The sequence below is a fragment of the Hyperolius riggenbachi genome, chromosome 3, assembly GCF_040937935.1.
Source record: "Hyperolius riggenbachi isolate aHypRig1 chromosome 3, aHypRig1.pri, whole genome shotgun sequence".
Lineage (NCBI taxonomy): Eukaryota > Metazoa > Chordata > Amphibia > Anura > Hyperoliidae > Hyperolius > Hyperolius riggenbachi.
The window spans coordinates 149153127-149180366 of record NC_090648.1 but is presented as its reverse complement, the minus strand read 5'-3'; the positions used below and the strand labels follow the sequence as shown (position 1 = coordinate 149180366).

General features: G+C 43.5%; 1 protein-coding gene across 12 annotated transcripts in view; it reads left to right on the top strand.

Annotated features, from left to right (window-relative positions):
- The window catches only part of MEF2A (myocyte enhancer factor 2A), a 235027-nt gene that overhangs the window by 97024 nt on the left and 110763 nt on the right, over window positions 1-27240 (top strand). Inside the window, exon 1 of one of the 12 annotated variants that reach the window (XM_068275124.1) lies at window positions 831-877. The exons of 10 other annotated variants lie outside the window; for them this stretch is intronic. The gene's annotated coding sequence lies outside the window, so the exon portion shown is untranslated. Of the gene's footprint in view, window positions 1-830; window positions 878-24901; window positions 24978-27240 lie in introns of those variants that run through there. One more of the 12 variants, XM_068275121.1, reaches the window with a different exon arrangement.

The window sequence follows — 27240 nt, the reverse complement described above, 5'->3', positions numbered from 1 at the left end:
ACTTTTCTCCTGTGTAATGGGTAGGATGGAGGCGCCCAATGTGTGTTCTATTTTAGTGTTTATAAATATAAATAAAAAATGATAAAAAGAGAGGTAATTGTTTACCTCTCCAGAAGATATAGACACCAGTTCAGCAGGAAAAAAGTTGTTATTCAAAAACCAATCTGACAACGTGTTTCACGGTTCATGACCTGCTTCCTCAGGTCAATACAAAATGCCTTGATAGCATAGAGCAGTGTTTCTCAACATTTCATGGGTATGTACCCCTTTTGAAGGCCTGTGCTGGCCAAGTACCCCCTGATATGGTAAGAACTATCTCAAGTACCCCTTGATAAAGATACACTGAATAGTAGTACTTGATAATTGTTTCTAAACCGTTTCCAAGCATTTGCTATTGTTTTTAATTAGCTGAAATACTAGTTTGGCTGTTTAAATAGGATTTGTTGTTTTCTGAAACCATACATTTATTAAACTTAATTAAATATATCAAGCCCAAGTACCCCCTGGACCCATCAGAAGTACCCCCTGGGGTACGCGTACCGCATGTTGAGAACCTAGGGCATAGAGGATAGAGTGTAGGCGCCTCCAATCTTATCCTATGTTCCTATCACTTACAGTAAGAAGTAGAAATCTGACATTACCAACAGATTTTGGACTAGTCCATCTTCTCATGGGGGGGGGAGGTTCTCAGGGTTTTCTTTATTTTTTTAAAGCAGTTAGTGAATGGCAGTTGCTCCGTCCAACTGCCAAAAGTGTGCAGCGAGCAGGCAGGCTGGCCAACGTCTTTGTATAGATCTTTTTTCAGGGAGTCTTTATAAGGAATGAAGGCCATGCTGAGAACCCCCCATGAAGAGATGGACTAACCCAAAATCTGTTGGTAATGTCAGATTTCTAATACCTACTGTAAGTGACAGCAAGATAGGAAAAAAGTAGTACATGGCTCATTTTAGGCTGGAAGAAATGTACTTCTACATTTAAATTTTAAGATTTTTGCAGCAGTTCCTCTTTAAAAGGAAAGCACTTGTCACAGAGATGGAGAAGCACCCATGCTAAAAGACTTCAGTGTGCCTTAGCTCACGGTCACAGCAGTATGGCTATCCATAGCAGTATGGCTTGACAAAGCATGTCAAGTCCAAAACCGCGGGCTGTCGCCATTGCTACAATTTCTTGCTATTATTACTGACTGAATGTCATTTCAATGACGTTTGAATAAAGAGCATTTTTTACTTCCGCTCTGGGGAATCTATCTTTAAAAGGAAATAAATATGGCAGACTCCATATTGTTCTCACATCTGTTGTAATTTCAGTCTTGTACACGCCCTGGCTGGTTCTTGGCCAAGGTGGACGGTTGGGACCTGATTTCCGATGTGGTAAATACATGCAGGAGATTCTCTGCTATCTGATAGAGGGCTTTCTGGAGTACTGGAATACTGAGGTACCACAAGGGTTAATCAGCCAGTCTTGTGTCAGTCCTGTAACTGGCTCTGTTTCAGCGGTGTGTGATCATTGAGATGGCACACCCAAATAAAGCATGCCGTGACATAGGAAGGAGGATTTCATAATGGCAGCAGTGTATAGATTAATGGACACCTGAATAGTGTCAGACATTTGTAGTATCAGTGCAGTCACTGCTCTTTTTTTTGTAGGGATAATATAAAGTATGCTTGTTATGTGAATTCTATGGCAGTCACATCAGTAATTGTGTCTCTCCAGTGGTTTGGTGCAGAGACAAAATGCTGAGCTCACATGTGCACTCAGTGTGATGGGAAATGGTTGAACAAATGCTTTGTAGCTAATCTCTTGTATGGTTATTAACTGTTACCTGGTCAGATTCCAGTCATCTTGTATGCTACAGTCACTCATCTGGAACAATACCACACACAGACTCCCCATGCTTATACAAGGGTTATTGGCCTGTCACAACCTTCTTTTGCTAATAAACAGTCAGAGCAGTTCATTGGGTTCACCAGTGCAGCTTCCTACATGCTCTTTATAAACCGGTCTTCACCCTTAAGGTGACCATACACCATACAATTAAAAGATCCAATTTTCCACCAATTTGATAAATATGATCAGTTGTCCCAAAAAAACTAAAGCTGTTTTTTCATTTGTTTGAAAAATTCCCGTTCGTGTTCAATAAAAGAAGATCAGGAGTGTTGGATTTTTCTAATCAAATTTTATAAAAAATTGAATGGGGTAGGGTAGATTGTCAATTTCTTCATGTACAGACCCATTCCAATTTTAGATTTTTGAGAGTTTTTATCCCAGCTCAAACCAGTACATAAATTCAGGGCTGCGGAGTCAGTATAAAAATCATCCGACTCCTCAGTTTATAAAACCTCCGACTCCAGGTACCCTAAATGGTTCTGACTCCTCGACTCCAACTCCTTAGCCAAATACATACCAGGACTGTAGATGTGGTACAAAAATCATCCGACTCCTCAGTTTTTGAAACCACCGAGTCCAACTCCAGGTACCCAAAATTGCTTTGACTCCAACTCCGACTCCACAGCCTGCATAAAACTAAAGGAGTCTTTGGGCCAGGCTCCCTTATAATCCTGCTCGCCCCTGTAGAGCGGACCTTAAGTGCGTTTTGAGTCCGCCAGGAGAAAAGTGCAATATAAATGCTCTCTGTGTTGTCTAGGTGCTTTTAAGATATGGCTTGAAGGTTGTTGGGAGTGTATTGTGCTGCCCAGCCACTCATCTTCCCTCTGACATTAGTCTGTAGTGTGCGTTGAGGGATTGGACAACGTTAAGACAGCTCAGTTGGTGGGGGGAGGAGTACCATGGTTTGCTTGGAGTGTAAAGGTTACCCCCTAAATTGTGAACTCCCATAAGTGAGTATGAGGTGGAGGTTTGCAGGGGTCTTCTTAGTGCTGGATATGCAGTTGCCATGTTGACCTTACCGAAACTAGCTGGCGGCGGGAGTACAGAGGATTGTGAAGGAAACACTTTGTGTGTTTTTTAACTATTCAGTTCTGCTTTAAGGTACCTACAGATATGCAATGACAGTAAGGCCCCATTCACACCTAAAAGCGCAAAACGTCAGCGATTACTGCGGAAAAATCACTGGACACTGCAGCAATTTTTATCGCAATTAGCACTTCTATAGCACTAAACGCGATCGCCGGGAAATCGCCTGAAAACTGTGCAGGCTACACCTTTGCATTTGGCGATTTGGCCTGTTCGCCCAAGTGAGAACAGGCCATAAGGGTATTATTGCACTAGCGCTTTAAAAAGTGCTAGCGCTTGAGCATTTTGCCGAAATCGCCAGCAAAACGCTCTAGTGTGAATGGGCCCTCAAGGTGCCTCTTCCCACCCATGTGTAATTTTGTACTTGCTGGGTCTGTGGTGCGTGTGAAAGCCAAGCTTAAGTAGTCTGTCTGCCAGAATGCCTCCTCCAGTGTCTGTGTCTTCTCTACATTGCTGTTTTGAAACCCATTATTGGTTTCTGCCAAGAAAGGCCAGGTGCAGGATGGGAACAACTACATAAATTGTCATCCGGTCTTGAACAATCTGATTGGGATACGGTCACTCGCATTAACTAGGTAGCTTAAACTGCGTCCGAGAGAATTCCCCGGCAGGAGTCTTGGGCGCCGGATACAGCCGGTATGGCTTATCCTGCTGCACAAGTTACCGGTGACGGTAAATTCTATTCCCCCTCTAGGTCCACATGGATGGTGGGGAATGATGTAATTCGGTTTCCAGCTATTGCTGGAGGCTGAATTATTGTGTTTTAAAAGTAACTTCAGCGCCGTCTTCTGACAGCGCGACGTTACTGACTGTGCGCCGCTATAGCTGTAATTCCTATTACGGTCTATGGTGGCGCCGGCTGCGCCCAAATCTCCTGCGCTGCACTTGTAGTGTTCAGCTTAAACCTCACAAGACCAGTCTGTGCAAATAAATAAAAGTAGTAAGTATAGGCAAGGTAATCGTCTTTTTCTCCAGAGGTCTTGTATTATTTCCTATAATTTAGCTAGTATTCTCATGATGGAAAACTGAATCTTATGCTTCTTTCAAATGATTTGATCTATAGAGAACTGCTATGTCAAAATGTTCCAGGTCATTCATGCCTTACAGAAGAAGGTTCCCTGTAGGAATGACCTAGAAACGTTGCTGTTGCATTTCTGTGACTTTATGATATGTTTGTGTGAATAAACACAACTGGATATGGAGAGAAAGAAATGGTTTTGCAGAATAGATGTGTATACAGATTGCCTGACAGCTGCTGGTAAGATGCTAGCAGTTCCCTGCTGTGAAGGTCAGATGTCTGCAGAGGTAATTGGTGAACTGTGCAGCAGCTGCTCTCCTTTACTGGAGTCATGGATTATCTGCTTTGATCAGGTACAGGTGCAGAATTATCACACCAAGTTCACAGGCATCTGATGCACAGGTGCACAACAGGCTGCCACAAGCCTCGCAGTATCCTGCTCCCACCATGCTACCAGGGGGACTCTGTGCTGATCCTCTCATTTGTTATCTGCTCACACCAAAACCTTCTGAAGCCTTATGCTACGTGCACACATGCGACAACGATCGTTCGTTGAGAACGACGAACGAACTTTTAATTGATGAAAAAACGACCTAAGTAAAGTTAGTTTTAAAAGGTGTGTAACGATCTGATCGTTAGAACGAACGTTACATCACGTAAAGCAACTATTGCGCCTGCGCATAAAAATGAGAAGTTTCACGGAGAAATTGTGAAATGCGCATGTCAAGCCTAGTGCGAACGATCGTTTCCAACGATTTACTACTTTTGCAAACGATCGTCGTTGGTTAAAATCCGCCGAGACAGAACTTTCTTTGGTACTTATCCGTTAGCCGGGCGCATCCGGCAGGTGGCGCTGTTGATGTTAATTCCAATCATAATTACTTCACGTCAACCTGTGAATGTAAACCGCCGGATGCGCCCGGCTTAAACAGATCAAGCCGCCGGCTTGCTTCGTGAGTGTCTCCCTCTCCTCCCCCTCTTGCCCTCTCTCGTATGAGCCTTGGGGAGGGGACATGCGTGTCCCCCCAGAGTCGTTCGTCGCGGCATTGCGACGAACGACTCTGGGGGGACACGCATGTCCCCTCCCCAGTGTTCTATAGGAGAGAGGGCAAGAGGGGGAGAAGAGCGAGACACGAAGCAAGCCGGGGGCTTGATCTGTTTAAGCCGGGCGCATCCGGCGGTTTACATTCACAGGTTGATGTGAAGTAATTATGATTGGAATTAACATCAACAGCGCCACCTGCCGGATGCACCCGGCTAACGGATAAGTACCCTTTCTTTTGCAGCGATTTGGCTCGTTCGTCGTTTGCCTTAATAGTCGGTGGTTCGTTTTTTGTAACGATCGTCGTTGGTAAAGATCGGGGAACGATCGTTACAAACAACTATAGTCACATGTGTGTACGCACCTTTAGTAATGGCAGCACGAGGATCTCAGAGGGCTGGTACACACTGCAAGAGCTTTTGCTAAGCACTTGTGATTTTAAAAGCTCTTTCTAATGTATAGGGGTGTTCTCACTTGAGCGATGGAATTTTATAAAAATCACCCCCATAACATTGCATTAGCAGGAGCTTTTTAAATCACTAGCGCTAAACAAGCTTTTGCAGTGTGAACCAGTCCTAAGACCTCTTTCAGATGGATAACTGAACTGTGTGCTTACCGAGCAGTTCAGCCGTCCACCCAGGGGTGTAACTAGAGGGGAGCAGGGGGCCCCAGGTACCAACCCTCCCTTCCTCCGATGCAGGGGACTATACTTCAGAACAAGTGTTTTTGTGGCTACACTTGTTCTGGGTGTGATGATAATAATGGCTACACTTGTTTTCTGAACCTTATGAAATAGGCCTCAAGGCTGTGAAGGGCATCATGGGGGGGGAGGCAAGTGAAGGGGTGTGAACATTGGGGGGTGGGGCATCAAAGTTTCACTGGGCGTCCACCAGTGCAATTCAGGTGCAATTAAAATTCTGCTGAATTGCAGCGTTTACAACACCACGCATGTCAGTGCTTCACACGCTGTGGCGTTACCCAGTGGCAGAGGACCACAATATGCCCCTCCTGAGCACGGCTGCGGTGGGCGGTCTATGCAGTGCCGGTACTGAGTGCGAGCAAGTGCTCGGCCAGTGCAGGAGAGCAGCTGGCAGGTGGTGAATTCACTGCCTGTCAGTTGCCCATCTGCAAGTTCATTTAGACGGGTTTTTTTTTTGTAGCTGTGGATTCTATGGAAAGGGGTCAGTTCTGTCAGCAGCCTCCTTTTCATAAACCTGGAAATCTGGTCATTAGGATATTAATAAGGAAATCCCTGCCATCACTCTGATTATGAGTGCAGATCGTGGGTTTATTTCCATACCAGATAAAAGTTTGCCAAACAGATGTAAATTGGTTGGAGGTTGCAGACTATACAAGTAAACAACTCACGATTGCTAATTAGGATACGGTTGTTATGTTTCGTCTCTCTGTTTTGTTTTACTTAAGAACAGTATTTATGAACTGGCAAAAAATATTTCATTATGTTGAAAGACAATGGGCCCGTGTGTAGCAATGTTTTCTTTATACATGGTGGCCGAAGGTTTAATTTGAACATGCTAGTCTGTCTAATGCAGTGACTCCCAACCGCTGTGCCGCGGCACACTAGTGTGCCGCGGCATGGTGCCAGGTGTGCCGTCCAGTACGCTGGAGGGGGGAAGCAGCGCTAGAAGGAGGGGCAGTGGAGGCAGCGGTGGGGAGGGGGGAAATATCCCCCCCCCTCCCTCACCTGGGACCCCTCCTTCTGCCTCTCTCCCCCTCCATTTAGCGGTGGCAAGTGCAGGGCGGCTCGGCGGCGGGGAGACATGCGCAGACTTACCACTTCTGCGTTCCAAGCGCCGGCAGCGTCATGTCGTCAGATTTCCGCCTTCAATGCCGCCCACTGTGCTTCCTGATTAGCGGAAGAGCAGTGGGCGGCATTGAAGGCGGAGATCTGATGACATGACGCTGCCGGCGCTTGGAACGCAGAAGTGGTAAGTCTGCGCATGTCTCCCCGCCGCCGAGCCGCCCTGCACTTGCCACCGCTAAATGGAGGGGGAGAGAGGCAGAAGGAGGGGTCCCAGGTGAGGGAGGGGGGGGGGGGATATTTCCCCCCTCCCCACCGCTGCCTCCACTGCCCCTCCTTCTAGCGCTGCTTCCCCCCCTCCTGGGCATCTATACTGGGGGGAACTGTACTAGCTATACTGGGGGCAACTAAACTAGCTGTACTGGGGGCAACTAAACTAGCTTTACTGGGGGCATCTAAACTAGCTTTACTGGGGGCAACTAAACTAGCTTTACTGGGGGCAACTAAACTAGCTACACTGGGGGCAACTAAACTAGCTACACTGGGGGCAACTAAACTAGCTACACTGGGGGCGACTATACTAGCTATACTGGGCACTACCTACCTATGCTAGCTATGCTGGGCACTATGCTAGGTATGCTGGGCACTATACTAGCTATACTGGGTACCATACTAGCTATCTGGGCACTATACTAGCTATACTGGGCACTTTACTTGCTATACTGGGGCACTACCTACCTATACTGGGGCACTACCTATCCATACTGGGACTATACTAGCTATACTGGGGCACTATACTGGGGTAACTATACTAACCATACTGGGGCAACTAAACTCCCTATACTGGGGCAACTATGCTAGCTATGCAGCCGCACCTCAGCCCCCCCCCCCCCCCCATAGCCTGCTACACACGGCACTGTCCACTAGGTCGCGCAAACACCCGCGCGCCCCCCGCCGTTCCCCGGAGAGAAAAAATATGGTCAGAAAGTGTTCCCCGGGCCGGAAAAGGTTGGGAATCACTGGTCTAATGTATGTGCCATTTTCCTCCTCCTCCAATGGTGCTACAGCCTAATTTGAGCCTTGGTCTCCTCCCTCCTCATCCATCTCTGTCTATTTCTGCCTGTTTCTAGTTGCATATCTTTAGCAGTTCTTTGGCATCTTTGTCGATTTTATCTGCCCATCTCTTCCTAGGTCTTCCAGTTGGTCTTCATCCATCCATGCTCCTTGTAAAGATTATTTTTGGGATCCTATGGTCACCCGTTCTAACCACATGTCCTGCCCCTCTCTGCCGTTGAATTGTAATATAATCTGATAGTGGGAGATCTTTATATAGTTTATATAGCTCATGGTTGTTTTTGATTCTCCATACACCATTCTCTTGGGTGGGGTCATAGACTTTGCGTAATATCTTCTTTTCAAAGGCATCCATTTTGCTTGCTAGGTTTTGAGTGAGTATCCATGTTTCATAGAAAGGCAAAATGAGGATGCACACCTAAATATATATCATACTCAGCATAGATTGTCAAACAAATTGGGTGCGGTGTCTGAAATAATGTAACCAGGTATAAAACAATGGATGACATGCACACCTTGTATATTCAATGCAAAAAAAGTATGTATTAAAGTTACTTGACAAGTCATTCCAAGAGAATATGAAAAATTATCTGTACAATCTATAGGTAAGTCCATAACAATCGAAGTGATTGAAGGAGACACCACTATATTACCCAAACGGCGCGGCGTTTCAGAACAGGATTCCTTTGTCTATGGGTTTTGGTAAGAGGCAGACCAAGGCTGTAGGCAAGGTGGCAGTGCAATCACTGTGATTGTTATGGACTTACCTGTTGTGCATTCTTCCGTGTTTGGACTTTTTGCAGCCAGCATTTGTTGACCCATATATACTGTCTATTCACTTTGAGCAGCCCGCAGCTGAAGTTGTGCCTCTAGATAGCTGTATCTATGTGTGTTTATAGGTGTCACATGTATAGTTGTATACCTCATGTTAATTGTATATAGATTGTACAGATCATTTTTCATATTCTCTTGCAATGACTTGTCAAGTAACTTTAATACATACTTTTTTGCATTGAATATACAAGATGTTCATGTCACATTGTTTTATCCATGTTTCACACCCATAAGTAAGTATGTGCCATTTTAGCAACTGCCCATTTTTCTAAGATTATTTGAAATGCAGTGTATTGTATTGGTCTCTCTCCTTGTTCAATAAAACATGTTTAAAAAATGAGTTTCTGGGAATGCTACAGTGGAACTGCTATGGGAAAATGCTTGTGAATTGCAAATTAAGGGATGTGGCTACTGGAAGGGCCTGAACACACTAGCAAGTTTCTGTTCACTTTTCAGCAGCTTGTATCAATCTGTAACATAGATATATTGCTGAAATGTGAACTGAATGGCACCATGAGACATTACATGACCACACCCACTTCCTCCCTCTGCTTCCTAGTGTAATGCACAGTAAGGTCTTGTTCACATCTACCTAAAGCAGATGGCCGTGCAGATTGGGAACGCAATGCATACGATCGCATGCCATCTGCGCCGCCGCGCTGCTAATCCCATTCATTACAGTAAATGGGTCAGCTCTCCGCTTGCGGGCAGAATGCATGCAGCAGTACGCAAGCGCATCATAGCACATCATACTGTAGCGCAGCGCATATGATGTGAACGGCAGAAGAGCTGTCTATGCCCTTCTGCCGTTCTTGCGTGTCGCACATCATACACGCTTCCAAATCATGGAAACGCGTATGATGTGAACGAGGCCTAAGAAGGTTGCCGGGGTTATGTTTTTGGACAGTAACTCCTGTAAATGATAGGAATAAGGGAGGAGGCTAGGGTTGTTTTAAGCCAGCTAAGCAATATATGACAGTACAGAAAATGAGTATTGCGAATCCAGGGATCTAAATAATTAAAAATGAATAATTCTAAAATAGTTAATCAAAAACTCTCAAAACCTTGTGCATCGCAAAATATGATATTACACACAATATGCATTATAACAAAAGCATAAACCTGGACTAGCTAGGGCGTTTATTGTAACGATAGGCCTGCTTATACTTATTTTTGCCACCCATACTTTCTATTAGGAAAATAACTTTCTTAGTATTAGTTGAATGGGGGAAGACCTTTCACCTAAGGTTGCTTTTCCTATCCTGAGGTTGACAGAAGTTGCATGAAGGGTACAATGTGTATTACCCACTCATGGTGTTGGAATTGAATGAATCAGCATGCCATAGGTGGAAAGTGTTAGTACGTGTGGGGGGTGCTGGAAGACAGAAAGTGTGGTGGGTTACACTACAGACATGAAAGAGCTGTGTCATGGATACATGCGTGTGGGTAGAACAGAGCTTCCACTTTAAGAATAGAATTCTGTCATCCTCCCACTTTCACTGAGGCCTCCAGCACCATGGACCTGCTGTGTGAGTGATGCAACCACTAACCTGCCTGAGAGGAGTATTGTGTACTATCTCATCCTGGTATCCAAATAACTAAACATTATGGCCAGAGTGTCTATTCATGGAAAGAGTACAACTTCTCTCCCTTCATGTTGGCATGCAATAAATGAGCAATCAGCCATTCAAGAAGAGACATTTAAACCCTTTCTTTATATTGATCAGTAAGGGCATTACAGTGTTGGTATGTATATTTTTGGTAAATGTATGTTAAGATAAGCTCTGATCAGTAGTGCATGATTGCTTTTAGCCCTATTTTTATTGTGCTGCCATACATGTTGTTTCTCTTCAAACGGACTCCTGGCTAGCTGTTACTCTGTATTCTGAACCCCATTACACTCCCGCATTTATTCTCCTCATACAGTACTCTAAAGCAAACTTTATAAGTGTGGGAAAACTTTGTCTGATTCCCTATTGTTTTGTTTAGTTGGCTTTGCAACATAGCATTGGCTATTATTAGCATGTGTATTGGCATGAACTACGTTTGTTTAAAAAATACTGTATATATATTTCTGCATATACAGGTTGTTATTGTTGCAATGCAGTGTCACAGTTGGTAAGAATTCCTCAAACTTCCTGTACCAGTGAGGACCAGTGCACACCAAAACCGCTAGCAGATCCGCAATACGCTAGCGGTTTTGGGAGCTGATTTCAGAGCGATTCTAGGTATGTTTAGAGAGGTTTTCTAAACACACCTAGCGGTTTTGCGTGCGTTTTTGTGTAGCAGATTACACATATTGTTACAGTAAAAGCTGTTACAGAACAGCTACTGTAACAAAAATGCCTGGAAAACCGCTCTGAACTAGCGTTTTTCAGAGCGGTTTGCGGTTTTCCTATACTTTACATTGAGGACGAAACGCTTCCGAAAACCGCAAACGCGCAGCAGGAGGCGCGTTTGCGGCTTGGCAAAAAACGCAAACCGCCGGTGTGCACCATCCCATTGCAATACATTAGACAAGCGTTTTTAGAGGCGGATGCGGCCGGCGGATCGCTCCAAAAACCGCTCGGTGTGCACTGGGCCTGAGACAGAAAAAGCACATTGGTGGAGGCGCCCAAGTTATTTTCTTATCAAAGTTGCATAGGTGTGGAACAAAAATTAAAAATATAATAAATAAAGGAGGTCTCTTACCTCCCAAGAAGACTCACTGGATGGAAAAAGGTGTCTTTATTATAATAAAAACGGTTATACTGTAGACAACGCGTTTCACGGGACACAGCCCGCTTCCTCAGGTCAATAAGACAGATAACCTTATTACCAGCCGTGCAGAGCGGGGGCGCATAGATCTATGGATCTATCATAGGATCTATGCGCCCCGCTCTGCACGGCTGGTAATAAGGTTATCTGTCTTATTGACCTGAGGAAGCGGGCTGTGTCCCGTGAAACGCGTTGTCTACAGTATAACCGTTTTTATTATAATAAAGACTCCTTTTTCCATCCAGTGAGTCTTCTTTGGAGGTAAGAGACCTCCTTTATTTATTATATTTTGAATTTTTAATTTTTGTTCCACACCTATGCAAGTTTGATAAAAAAAATACATAACTTGGGCGCCTCCACCAATGTGCTTTTTCTGTATAACCCACACCTCACCGAGGTGTTATCCTCACCAACGGGACAGCGTAGCCTACCGGTGGACAGGACCCAAGGAGGGGAGCGACCACCTGGTTCCAGAGTGTCCGGGCAACCGAGCAGAAACGGTTGTTTTTCTGCATGCGCATACGGTGGTTGCAGGACTGCAAACTACTTTTGTGAGTATAAACTATTCACATATTAATTCCGTAACCAATATTCTACAGGGTGAATTGATAATCTTTACCTTAAAGAACAACTGAAGCAAGAAGAATATGGATGCTGCCATATTTATTTCCTTTTAAACAATACACAATATGGCAGACCTGCTGATCTATTTGGCTGCAGTAGTGTCTGAATCACACTAGAAACAAGCATGCTGTTAATCTTGTCAGATCTGAAAATAATGTCAAACACCTGATCTGCTACAGGCTTGTTCAGGGGTCTATGGCTAAATATATTAGAGGCAGAGGATCAGCAGGATAACCTGACAACTGGTATTGATTACAAGGAAATAAATATGGCAGCCTCCATCCATAACGCTCTCGCTTTAGTTGATCTTTAACAATATTTTTTTTTTAAATGTTTGTTCAGTAGAATAGTATTTCAGACGTGTCTGTGAAGTCACTCTTTAATATGCAGAGGCTGGTTTGTGAAAAATAGCGTTGGATGGTTTTGTATGGCTTTAGTCTGTATATTTGCTGCATTTATCAAACTTTTGTTCTGCAAAAAAAAAAAAGGTAAATCAGTGCTTTTCCAGGCCCTCTCTGATTGGAGAGGGCCCAAAGATTTTCTTTTTGTTTTAAAACTGAGGTAGGGAGCACACTTATTAGACTTGCATGTGTTTTCTCCATACTGGAAAATGCATGCAAAATCACACCTCATGTAAGTCTATGGTCCACACAAAAATTACATTGGTGTGCAATTCCCAATGTGATTGTATGTGTATTTTAAAAGTGCACAGCAAGTTCCTTGTTCCAGCATATTGTATGCAATGTGCATACAATGCTTTCCTATGGAAAACCAAAAAGGCATGCAATTTACGTGTGTTTGTTGAAAAAAGAAATTGATGCGAGACATATTAGCGCAAAACAGTAACGCATAAAACATAAAATGCAATGAAAAAATGCAAAAGTAGGAAGAAATGTACTTAGGGGGTTGATTCGCTGTGTTTTCCCCCACGTGTATTCAGATGGTGAAATGCAGCCTGTTGAAATCTATAGGCTGCCGTCCAATTTGCTTACAGGAAAATAAATTGGACAGGTTGCAGCAATAAAGGTTCATGCCTGGGAATCCCTATAGTCATGCATGGTGCGACTAGAGTCGGTGGAGGCGGGACCTTGGTCTTCTGCAACTCTGTCTTATAAAGCTGGTGACTTCATATAAAGCAGTGCACCTGAGGAAGTTTCCATCAGGTCTGTTTGTGGTGCTGCTGCTTGGCTCTGTATCATCATGCTCCTCAGACTGCAAGGTGTGGGTGGGAGTGAAGAGGGCTGCGGATGTCTGTGGCTAGTGAACAAGCTAATGATAAACTTATCAAAGAGAGTATACAAAGGTAAAAGAAGCTCTACCTCTGAGTGCTCACACAGGATTAGGGAACATTCTCTGCTTGGAGTTGCAGATTGTTCTCTAGTGATTCAAAAAATCCATTAACTCGGTTAAGGCCTCTTGCACACTACATGCGATTCCAGTTTTGTCCGATTTTTGATTTCGATTAAAAAAAACCGTAGCAGCATGCAGTATATTTTTTAATCAGAATCAAAAATCGGATTAGATAAAAAATCGGAATCGCATGTAGTGTGCAAGAGACCTCAATCTGTAGTTGCAATTGTTACTGATCTGCTTTCCACTACAGCTTATATATGAAGACATGTTTAAAGATGTGTAGCAAAAATCGCGCATTCACCCAGAGCAACCTATCACATTATAAACTGTACTTATACTCACCTTTGCCCTCCATTGCTCCTCCCTCTGGATCACTTTTGTTCTGAGTGCCAGTGCTGTGAGGAGAGTAAGAGAAATGAAGTAATGTGGTAGCCCCTAACCCTTGAACACTGACTGTGTTCCCAGGGCCGGCACTTCCATAGAGGCAAAGGGAGCCTGTAGGGGCCCCGCAAGGTGTGTCCCCCTGCCCTTCCAGCTATGGTGACCCCATGCATGCCTGCAGGAAATGAGGAAGAGAGGTGCCGTGGGGAGAAGTCCGGAGCATTGGTGCTGCCCCTTGTGTCCTGCCTGGATTAGGTAATACCCCACTGTGTGTGCACTCTGGATTTTTAAGGGAATGGAGGAAGGGAATAATGGGGTCCTCAACTATGCTTTTGGGGACATATGATAGACACCTAATGCTTTTGTGTGGTGGGATGGGTCCTGTGAGTTGGCCGGGGGATCTGGGGGCGTTGCTAGGTGGGCCCCTAAGTTACTTTTTCCCCAGGGTCAGATTGTAGTTTGAACCGGAGCGGTGTATTCCTGCATTCTCCACCAATGTCACACCACTCTTAGCCTTTTCTATGAATAGAAATACCCACAGCTTGGTTGTTTCAAAGCAGGCCACATAGTATTACGTCATGATGACCTTTTACAAAGTAGAAATTTGAATATTGATAATACAGTGACTTTGTTGTTTGCTCTGCGTCACAGGAGTAACTAGAGGGGAGCAGACCACGTGGTCTCAGAGCTGTGTGTGTGTGTGGGGGGGGTGGGGGGGGGGGGGGTCCAACTACTAACCTTCCCTTCCTCCAATACAGGGGACTACACTTCAGATCAGGTGTTTTTGTGGTTACACTTGTTATGGTTATGAAGATCATGATGGCCATACTTGTTTCATGACCATTAAGAGATGGGCCCCAAAGCATTGAAGGGCGGCAAGGGGATGGTTGTGAACATTGGGGGGAGGGGGGGGGCATAAAAGGTTCACTGGGGGGCCCATGCATTGCAGTTATGCCACTGCTCTGCATCTTCATTTTTCTCACCTTAGTTCTCCTTTAATTGCAGATTGCGCTATCCCAGTTCTTTCTGTTTGTAGACGTTAGCTTTACTTGTGTATCTGCAACTCTGGTTTTATTTTGTGGCTCTCCGATTCAGATGAGCTGCTTATTTTCTGTGTCGCTGCCTCTTTATGTGTCACAGCCTGCTGATATGATGTCATATTAAGCTAGGTGTTACATTTTACCTCTCATCGTGTACCCGCTAAAGTCATTTGGAGCTGGGAAGATTTTTTTTCTCCGATTCAATGGGATTTTGTCAGCACAAAACGGTGGGGCTGTTAATTGGCTTGTTATTGTATGTGTGAAAACTGGCATGGCTGTGAGTAGAATGCTTGACAATTTCTCAGCAATGCCTTGGAATCTGACAAAGAGGCAGGGTGCTTGTGAAACAAGCATAAGCTGCATCTCTTGCCTGTTACTTGTTATTTATCATTTTATTTCTGAAGCACACAATGGGCTCCCTGTGCAGGGATTAGCCTTGTGCTGTCCTGACCTCCTGTTTGTGTGTAGTACTGATATTGTGTGTTCTGCAGCTCTTTGTTATAAAGAAGATACACTGAGCAAGAGCGCACAGTATACAGAGATGCTATAATAGCTGCTGAGATTGCCACTTGGTATCTATAGCAGCACGGGTAACAAGTAGTTCTGCAGCTGTTGACTACATGATGATACATGCCTGGTATACAAGGTTTCTAAGAGCTCTTTCACACTGGAGCCCGTTTCCTGCGTTTTGACGCAAAGTCGAAACTTTGTGTTAACCAAGGTAAAATGAGTCCATGGACTTTCATTTTACCTTTTACACCCAACGCTGCGTTTCAGTACGTTGCGGTTCGACGCACCCGGGAGCTTTTAATTGTTGGGAGCTGGCGTTTTCCCGTCAGGTGAATTAATAGCTACCGCCGATGATTGCGTTGCACCGCAACATCCCGACGACACGCTGCAGGCTATTAAACGCGTGCAGGAGAAAGGCTCCTGGACGCGTTGTTAGATGTGAATGAGCCCTAAGGCTTTGCTATTTGTCTATATCTTCTCAACGATCGCGTCATGCCGATAGCGTGATCGCGGTGGCAGCCCCAGGACTTGGCGTCAAGTCCTGGGGCGGGGTTTTGTAGGAGATCGTGTGCCGATGCTCTGCTCTGTCATCAGTCACGTGTCACACGGCTGTCCCCCTGAGAGTGTCAGGAGTGATCTGCTGTCATAGGCTTATGCCTATGACAGCCAATTGCTGTAATTGGCTGGCGGGGGGAGGAAGGGAGGGGCGCGTAGAAAAAAGTAAAAAAAAGTAATATTTAAAAAAACAAAAAATAATTTATAAAAAAAATAAACATTGCAGCAGGGATCACAGCCCACCAACAGAGAGCTCTGTTGGTGGGCAGAAATGGGGGGGGGATAACTTGTGTGCTGAGTTGTGCGGGCTTACAGCGAGGCCTTAAAGCTGCAGTGGCCTAATTGTTAAAAAATAGCCTGGTCACTTGGGGGTGTAAGCCCACGATCCTCAAGTGGTTAAAGTGGAACCGAACTCTTGCACAGGACACAAGGAAAACAGAGAAATGCACCCGGTGTGTTTTAGAGAGAAGAACCTGTCTTTTTTCCCCCCCTCATCTGTAAGCAATCAAATGTGTAATTTGATCTCTCAGCTGTATCAGCACAGAAATTCTGCAGTCCTCAGCAGACACCGCTAATTTGTTAGCCCTTTGTCAGCTTCCCCAAATTTATTGCAGGAGTTTTGGAAGCTGTAACAAAGAAATGTTTTATAAAAGTTGTTATGCTGCTGCTGCTTATCTTTTAGAGCAGAAAGGTAGTTCTGAATTCAGGTACGCTTTATAGCTGTTTCTATTATTTCCATGATTACATATTTAGGTCCTGACCCTAGTTCAGCCGTCACATTTTTGAGGTATATGCTAATAAATGTGCATTAATTAGCAGTGCAAAAAGGTTTCTGCATAATATGTGTAGTTTTTACAGTAAATATATTTAAACAGCTTTATTTTCTGTAAAGATGACATCTGTTCAAGCTCCGCCCCATCCTGTTATTGCGCACAGGAGATGGGCGGGGACAGCAATCAGCCTCCTTGTGCACAGATCTCATACTGTAACCTCTCAGACCATTTCACACTACTGAGAGTTAAACTCATTGGCCCGTATGCAATTTTTTTCTCCTCAGTTTTCTCCTAGGTGATATTTTCAAAATTGTCAAACAATAAAATGCAATTTAAGCCACCAGCAAGCAAAATAATATTCAAAATAATTGTGATTGTACTTTATCACCTACTCTTTGGTACTTTTCGCATTAAATCCTAAAACACTAAATTTATTGAAAAAAGTTAAAATAGCATGAACTGCCAACAGCATTCATATTTCAACTTTTTCAGTAAATTTAGGCCTCTTTCACACAATGATTCGGATGATTTGAATCGTGTCATTGAAAAGATCCGGATCTTTGAACCAAATCTTTGAATCATTTTACTAGGGAAGCAGGAGTGCAGCAGAGTGAGAGGTGCAGGAAAATGAGGGTGCTAATGGGGAAGGGAGAGATGCAGCAGGAAGATTGTGCTTGTGCACAGAAGCTGCAGTTCCTATTTCATCCAGACATCCACTGTGTACCGAATCCTTCATTGTGGTGATCACAATGATTCGACTCACAAAAAAGATCCAAAGATGCGAATCGTTCATGATCTGGACAACACTACAGTGCAGTGAATAATAATTAGCCATGTGGCTAGGAACAATAGCGGACTCTCCCCTTACTGAGCATGTGCAAGCAGTGTAACGCAGCTAAAACCACCTGTAACGCACATGCTGTGCACTTTCATTCATTGTGCAGCGGTACACTGTAAGGCAACGTGGGCACTGTGAACAGCCCATTGATTTTTCATTACTGCGAGTTGGGCTGCGTTACAGGCTGCTCTAACGTGCGCCTGTAACGTCCCACTGTGAAAGCAGCCTAAAGCCTGGTACATATTTTCAATTATTATTGGCCAATCACTGACCAAGTTTACCACCTCCATGTAATGTGAGGGTCAATAGATATTGAATACTATGAGATGATGGTGTAGGTAAACCTTCATACTACATGGAGGTGGTAAAATTGGTCAGTGATTGGCCAATCATAATTGAAAGTGTGCACCTGGCTTAAGTGTTTTAGGAAACGTGCAATCATTTTGACAAAAAAAGATTATGATACATTGAATAAACATCATACACATTATGTTATGCATCAATTGCCAATCATTTCAGAAAGTCTTGCAGGTAAATATTTCTATTTCCTACTGCTGGAACATTTGTTTTGACAGATTTCCAGACCATTTGTGACAGTTTCCTAGTCAACTACATTGAAAGATCATTCAAAAATCAAACTCTGATTAGCCGGCTTTTTGATGAGAAGCAGAAATGAAGCGACTCCTCGTGAATCTTGCACATGGGAGACAGCTGTGAGTCCTGTGAGGCACTTGGCTGGATGGAGATTCTCTTCTGAATGGAAGAACGGACGTGTACAACATGTAGAAAGTTCTGTGTGCTTCAGATGAAATGATTCTATGCAGTTTGATTTTAATCTAAAGCTTTGTGCATTGCTTAACTTCTTCGTGGCATCGTGATGATCATTTTAACGACTCTCCATAAACCCGGGAAGGGTTTACCAATCCTTCCATTGACTCACTTTATGGTTTTAGCCTTCCAAACTTTCATTTGGTTAGTTACTCAACACTTGACTTCTCAGTGTGTACGTGTTACGTGACCTATTGCTTATCCTTCCAGCTAATTTGCCACTTAAAACAAATGGAACCCATGGAAAGTAGTTTCAGTGGTTTACTTTAATCCATTTCAGAAAGAGCTTAGCTGAGGCAAGAGGAACATGTGTCTGTGTAGTTGAATAAAGGGAAAGAACCCTTTTCACTAAAACGAGGCTTTTTTTTTCCGACCCTCAGCAGACTGAATACCAAAGTGTTTAACCACTTCAGCCCACAGGTTGTTTTCACCTTATGGACGTGAGCAATATTCACATTTCAACACTCCTCCCATTCATTTGCCAATAACTTTATCACTACTTATCACATCTAAATTATATCTTGTATTTTCGCCACAAATGAGGCTTTCTGGGGGTGATTTTTTTCAGTAATTATTTTATTCTTTATGCATATCACGCAGCACATAGGAAAGTCACGTCCCTGCAGCTATAGCAGTTGCTGCCACAGACGTGACTATCACATCCATATTCAAAATAACATAGTGAATAAAATTTATTTTTTACAATTTTCTTTTATAAATTGCATAATAAACAGCCTAGTCTAAGCTTCAGTGGTAGGGTGGGGCTCCTTACCAATATACAGCCATATATAGCTATAGTACAGGGACGTAACTAGACTTAATAGGGCTCCCCTGCAAAAATGATAGTATGGGGCCCCCTTGGTCCCCAAACCCCATGAGGGTCACGTGATCGGGAACCAGTGAGTGGCAGCAGAAAGTGTTCTGCTGTGAAGCAGGAAAAAAATTACAGACGCTCCCGCTACTCTGTGTGGTGGGAGGAGGCATGAATGGTTCTTGTGAGCGAATGGAGAGATTTTTTTGCTAATTGGCAGCACTTTTGGTTGGGGAGAGGAAGGAGAAGGGACCCCCCTTAGCAGGGGCTGCAGGGGTGATTACTACGCCCATGCTATAGTAAGTGTTTCTGATACTGAATCCAGGATATTTAATGTTAAAGTGGGTATGCTAAATAATTTACTAATTCTACTATATGTCGTTATGGTTCTGTTTCTGAAAACCCTCTGTAGTAACATGAAATACACCAATTAATTTTCAGATATTTTCTCTTTCTCAAGAGCTACAGCTCTAAAGATACTGAACTCATAAGAATGGTCTTCATTTTATTAAATACATATGCTAGGTATTTATCACCTGGAACATCTGTTTGTGATCCTCTGGAGTGACGAGTCTAGAACAAGGTTTCTCAACATTATTATAGCATGCATCTCTTTGTCAACAGTCATTACTTAAAGCGGAATATAACCCTGCATTTCAACTTTGCTCTAAAACATTATTTACAGTATATTATATGCAACCAGCATTTTTTTTTACTAGACCAGCATTGGAAGGGTTACACAGAGTTTTAAAGTTCCTGGAGATTTCTGCAGACGCATCTGAAGCTGAAATAGATACATTTTGTTTACATAAATGTATCTAAGTGTTGAATGTTACACACTTTGGCTGTCCTCCAGCTCAGTCAGAGAGAGTGAGTCACATTCAACACTTAGATACATTTATGTAAACAAAATGTATCTTTTTCAGCTTCGGATGCGTCTGCAGAAATCTCCAGGAACTTTAAAGCTGTGTGTAACCTTTCCAATGCTGGTCTAGTAAAAAACAAAAAATGCTGGTTGCATATAATATACTGTAAATAATGTTTTAGAGCAAAGTTGAAATGCAGGGTTATATTCTGCTTTAAGAACCCTTTACTATTGGTTACATCATCTCAAGAACCTCTTAACACATACATACTGTGTATATTTGTTAGGAGCACTCAGTTATTGTGTATAGATACTTCTCAAACATTACTTGATACGTTTTAACTAACGATACTTACGTGGGTTTGTTTTAAATATGATTTCTCCATTTTTAATCTCAAAACTTGCTATTATTGATTGACATAAAAGGAAATGTGAAGCGAGCTGAAAAAAATCATTGTTAGATACTCGCCTATAGAGAGGTAAGGCTCTGGATCCCATATTATTATTTAGTATTTATATAGCGCCGACACTTTTTACAGAGCTGTATAGAGTCTATAGTCTTGTTATTAACAGTCCCATTAGAGGGGCTTAAAATCGAATCCCTACCTTAGTCATATGCCTATCGTAGTCTAGGGCCAATTTTAGGAGGAAGCCAATTAACTTAACTTATCTGTATGTTTTTGGGATGTGAGAGGAAACCGGAGTACCCGGAGGGAACCCACGCAGACACAGAGAGAACATACAAACTCCTCTCTCCAGCCATCTCTTTGTGTTCTCATTTTCAGTGCTCCCTCTCCTTTTAAATTATTGGAACTTCAGGTCAGATACATATTTGGCTCTCCTTGGGCAACCTTCGGAAGTGCTTATGTCCCTGAGTACTTCTGAAGATGAGCAGATCCGTTCTGCACACACGTGCAGGGACGGATCTAGGGGGGAGCAAGCAGGTCTCTTGCCCCAGGCGCAGTTTGCTGAATACTTAAAAAGGCGGCAAAATTTGGATGGGGAATGGCAGTTTAGGCGCCAAAACCTGACCTTGCCCCAGGCGCAACTTGGGGCAACTTGGTCTAGATCCGTCCCTGCACACGTGAGTCTGCTCTTGTGCGGTACGGGTGCATTTGCCTTTGGACATACTCAGAGACGCAAGTGTTTTTCCGAAGCCTTACAAGGAGTTCCGATGGCGCAGAATTTCAGGGGGGGACAGAGGTGGAATGAGGGAATGGAGAGAGGATCAGGAAGGCTCTAGGGAACCCAGAGCCTTCCCTTTCCGTAAGTGACTTTGTAAGCTTTCTTCACGTTTGCCCCTTGTGGTATGCATACCATGTACTGAGAACCTGCGATGTAGAGCACACAGGTGTCCCCCAATGTCTGCTTTTCTCTCACTAGTGACCCCTTGAGTGTAATAATATTTGGTTGACTACTATTATAACTCCAATTTTATCGTGCCTTCTGTTCCCCCCCCCCCCCCCCTTTTCACTCACCATATAACAGAACCAGCTCCCTGCAGAGAGCCAAGCAGCCTGTCTGTAAAACAATTGTTCCTGGACGGTCACTTAAAAAAAAAGGGCATAAAAGATTGTTTTGGATGGCAGTTACCTGGTGTGTGGATGATGCAGTAGAAACTGCTCAGATAAGGTGTCTGTGAAGGTTTTCATGTATCGATGATATAACCAAGGAGGTTAAAAATGTTTTTTTCTCCATTCTTGAAGACGGTTTACCATTAATTCAGTGCTCGTATTCTAATCTTTGGCTTCTACCCAGTAGAAGAATGAACTCGTTTTTCTGGCCAAGCTGCAAAATGTCTGTTCCTATGGATGTAAAACTCAAGGCTACATAAATTGCAATGAGAAAGAAGTAATAGTAGAAACATACTGAGGTATCCATGTTTGATTTTTAAAATTCAGCGTTTCACACTCACTGCATTTCATTGGTCCCATTCATATTCTATGCAGTGTGATAAGGTTTGATAATGAAATGTGCTGTAAATCATGGCATTATACATAGTGAACACCCGTATGTAACACACTAGTGCTGGTCACCTGTTTTGCTTGTGTGAACAAGGCCTAGTGATAAAAATGAGGATGTAATGTGTGGATCAAGAGAGTGTTGGAAGGCTGTACGTGTGATGGAACTATGTGCTGTATGGAGCTTAGTTGGGAGCAGTTAATGATTCAAGTTCCCATTAGGAACATGGAGCCTGTGGAGAGCTGGGCAGGTCACTCTGCTCTCAGCAAGTCTGCCACTAGAGGCAGAAGTGATTGCAGAAGTGACTGTAGCCATGACTCCAGTCAGCTGACCATACACTGCTCTGCATTAGAACAATGGGTGGATTCCAGTCATGTTCCTAGAAGGGGAGTGTGGCCATGAAGCCCCCTGACTCTAGGAGGCTTTTTTCATGTCATGCGTAGGTGGGACCAAGGTGTGGCCATTTACCCTTTTGACACGCTGAAGTATAACTTTTGTTCCAATGAAGAGCTGGTATATAGCTGAGGATAGGTAGGGGCGGGGCTACACTTCTGTTCTGGAAGTACAGGATGAGAAGACGCAGGCAGAGAAGGCGGCAAGTAATACTTTATACAATGCTGCGATTCGGTGTGATATAGGCTTTTTTGAATTAAATGAAGTCTGCCTTTGAAGAATGAAAGCCTCCCCTTGGAGGATGATTCATTAGCATAATTGCATATGTACAGCTACTGTTAGAAAAAATTCATTTAAATTTTGTGCATAATGCATTTATTTAAACCTATCATAATGTAATAAAAATACCACACCTTGTATTACAGTGTAGAAGAGGTGTAAGGCGAAGAAAATGAATGGTTTGTTATGATTATAACTTGGACATCTAGAAGTGTTCATTGCCAGTAGCACTACGGCACTAATAATCAGCTAATGCAGCAACTGCCGGAGGGCCCAAGGTGGGCCCCTCAGGTTCAGGGGCCCAGATGTGGCCGCAACCTCTGCATCCCCTATTGCTGTGATTTGTGAAAAGGTAAATTGTTAAAGCAGACCAGAACTCAGAACTACCTCTCTGCTCTAAATGTTATAATGCTGTTCCTTTCTTTTAAAGAAAAACATTTCCTTGTTACAGCTTGCAGAACTCCTGCAGTAAATCTGCAGTGTGTCTCCTTCCTGCTTTCATGGGAAACAAACGAAGGGTTAACATCCTGTGTTTACATATTAGCTTTGTCTAACGAGGACTGCCGGATTTCTGTGCTGACACAGCTGAGAGATCAAATTACAATTGTGATTAGTCACAGATGAGGGGGAATTAAATAGGCTCTTGTCTCTAAAAACACACAGGGTCCATTTCTCTCTGTTTTCCTTGTGTCCCATGCTAGAGTTCAGGTCCACTTTAAGGTCCAATAACATTACCTGTGAGAAACCTCAGGAGGAAAGTGTATTGAATCTGCAGCCAATACTTTGTACAGCCTAAGGGTTAGCATCATAATGAGAAAATTAGCCTTTTGTTAGGAGTGCCCCATGTTTTCCTCCTGAGCAGTGTACCAGAGTGCACACAGTGACACGTGCATTTTTGTCACCCATGCTCAAACATGATGGCAAGTAGCGTGTAACTAAATTCTCACCAGACACCGGCCGAATGTCTCCCGCTGCTTTACATCTGCTTACAGTCTGCTAAACATCAGACACTTTGCATGATAAATAAGTCCAAGCAGCAGCATGCAAATGAACTGATGTAAGATGCCGCTTTCTGGCTTCCTGCTTTTACTTTGGGGCTACCTCAAAGCATTGACATGCTGTGGAGAGAGAGAGGCAGAGTCACTGAGAGAGCTAGCTTCAGGTACCTCCAGCTGTGATCAGGCCCAGATTTGTGAATAGTCAGCGGCACTACTTACAGTAAAATACAGATTGATGACTTTTCCCCAGATGTATGCTTATGAAAGGGAATTTGGGTCACAGCTTATTTCCTCTGGTCAACCAGTGCCACACACTTGTATCAAAGATTTATGTTGCGTGCCTGCATGAATAAGGAATAATGTCTCATTGTTTCAGCCGCTAAAAGATTTCTTTTTCATTTTTCAGTTTGTCTTTATTAAAAGTAAGTAGAATGCACAGCAGGTCATGTTCTAGCTTTAATTTCTTCTTTGTGGGCACACACGCAAGAGTCTATAGCTGGCCATTGTTTTTACTCCTGCATTCACCTTCTCCTCAGTACTCTAGTAATTGCTTTCAATGCGTTTCCCATGTTGCTTTTTAACCTGCTGTCTTGCTTCTTTTCTTCCCACATGTTATGTATTGTAGCTGCAGGGATGTATAGGAATGGACAAATTAAAGGAAAATTCCAGGACTAGGGTTAGGAGATGGCAGGATCCAAAGAAAACAAGGTCTCAACACTTGCACAGACATCAGATAGAAAGCTGCTTCTGTTTAATGTACTTGTAAACAGGAATGATTTGAGCACTGAACTGTAGAAATAGCAGCCAAAGGTTCCCAATTCACAATGGACAGGAGGCACACAGTAGAGACAGGAGAACAGGCAGTGTTCTGATCTACCAGAGATGGTGTATTTAAAGGGGCACTACAGCGAAAACCTGTAAAATTTAAAATATGTGCAAACATATACAAATAAGAATTACATTTTTTCCGGAGTAAAATGAGCCATAAATTACTTTTCTCCTATAATGCTGTCACTTACAGTAGGCAGTAGACATCTGACAGAAGTGACAGGTTTTGGACTAGTCCATTTCTTCATAGGGGATTCTTAGCAAGGCTTTTATTCTTTAAAAAGACATTCCCAAAAAAGGAATTAAACAATGATGCTGGCCAGCTTCCCTGCTCAATACACAGTTTTTTTGCAGTTGGATAGAGCAACTGCCATTCACCAAGTGCTTTTGAAAATAAATATATCCCTGAGAATCCCCTATAAAGAGGTGGACTAGTCCAAAACCTGTCGCTTCTGTCAGATTTCTACTACCTACTTACTGTAAGTGACAGCAACATAGGAGAAAAGTAATTTATGGCTCATTTCACTCTGGAAAAAATGTACTTCTTATTTGTATATGTTTGCACATATTCTAAATTTTACAGTTTTTTGCTGTAGTGCCCCTTTGAGGTGCACTTTACAATTGGCAATACCTTTATGCGGTTTCATGCAACAGGCAGTGGCATAACTACAATTCATGGGGCCTCCCAGCGAAACTTTGATGCTCCCCCCCCCCCTTTCCTTTGCCTACTCCTTGTGACCTTGGCGGCCTGGGGGCCCATCTCACAAGGGCCATAATACAAGTGTGTCCATCATGATCGTTGCAGCCATGCAAACGCCTGATCTAAGTCTAATCCCCTGTATTGGAGGAAGGGAAGGTTAGTAGTTGAGGGACTCTTGCAGCTCTGGGCCCCCCCTGTGATAGCAGGGGATGTTCCCCTGTAGTCACGCCCCTGGCAACAGGGTCCAGTGTGTATGGACCCTCAATCTAAGTTGCTTTTTTTTAACTTGCTTGATGTGAAGGTACAAATAAACTGTACCCCCCAGGTAAGTTAAATCAGCCTGATTGTGCTTTTATACCTTGGTGTTGGCCACATCACTTATTGGGCTCCATTCACAAAAGCATGATAACTGCTATCACAGCAGTTACCATGCGGTTTGCGCCCGTAAAGGATTACTCCACGCGGTAAACGAACGTTTGGGCGCGGTCAGGCGCATGTTTCATGAAGGCTTTGCGATTTTAAAATCACATACGATTTTAAAAAATGCAGCACAAGCGCAGCAGTGTTTACAGGCTCTTACAATGTAACACACTGAAAGCTGTATCCTCGGTAATCTTCCCTATTAGCTGTTTTGAACCCCATTGAGAGTCATGTCTTTGTCCTGCTCCGTCCCCCAGGTGACCGTGTTCTAGCCTCTACATTGCTGCAGAGGCCGTAGCATAGCACAGAATGTCAAACTCCAGTCCTCAACAGCTGAGGTCCTCACACATTTTTGGCACAGCGCAAATGAATGGATGGATCTCAATGATGGGGATCTCAAGGACTGGAGTTGTGGCACTTGTGCTGTAGGATGAAATCTTGGGGGTGCAACACTTCCTCTGTGGAAAAGTCCCCACCAGTCCTCACAGCTATCCTATTTTAGCTAGTAACCAGCAGGGTGAGATCTGTAAGATCTGCACGATTAAAGGGGCCTTTTATTGTTTTCTCATTTTTTTCCAAGGCAGTTTAAATATATTGACAGCTTCCCAACTAAACTGTTTTCTTTGGTGCTATATAACTCTGGTACAGAACAAGTACTACAGTGTTCCAGCGCCTTGTATTGGGTTGTGTACGTCAAATGCAATGACTTTCAAATGTACTGTATTTTTTGGACTATAAGACTCACTTTTTCTCCCCAAAAGTTGGGGGGGAGGGGAGTTACTGCGTCTTATAGTCCAAATGCAGGGAGTTCCTGGCTTGTGAACGCCTGCCAATATAAACCTCCAACTTGCCGCAATGTCGGGAACTCCCTGTACTGTGCCTATGCAGAGGACGGTACAGGGGGACAAACTGAGGACACAAAGGGGCATAGAGGAGGACACAAGGGGGACAGAGGAGGACATAGGAAGACACAAGAGGGCAAAATTTCACAAGATGCCCCTTCACCATGGATGCACCAGGTTTTCCCTGGTTTTTGTCCTCTAAACCTTGGTGTGTCTTATGGTCGGAAGCGTCTTATAGTCCGAAAAATATGGCAAATCATGAAAATATTAGGTTGGTTGATTCACACAGCCACATAAAATCACTGCTGAATATCCATAGCTAGATGTAATCTGTGCTTTACCTGTTATTGGAACGTATGAAATCCCTTCTGGATAACATTGATAGGGATGATGTTGGTCATGCCACTACTATAGCAAATACATCTCTTTTTAATTAATTCTGCTAATTAATGACTTTTTTTAGAGTCATAATTTTTCAGTGAGAAAATGACACTCGGCAAATCTTTCAGCGTGATGAACACTCTGTCACATGTCATGCTTTCCAGCAAGGCTTTCTCTGATTCCCCTAAAAATGGTGACATAAACCATTCTGTCTTCAGTGTCCCCATAAAGTCTCCATGTGTCTCTGTGGGAGACTGTATACTATATATGCATGGAATTTCATCATAATTCAAATACAGAGAATTTTACATCATGCATGCTGTTTTGTGACACGTTTTGCTAACTGTGCTCCACATGCACATAAATCTCTGAGCTAGTAAGCTAAATCTTATACTAATA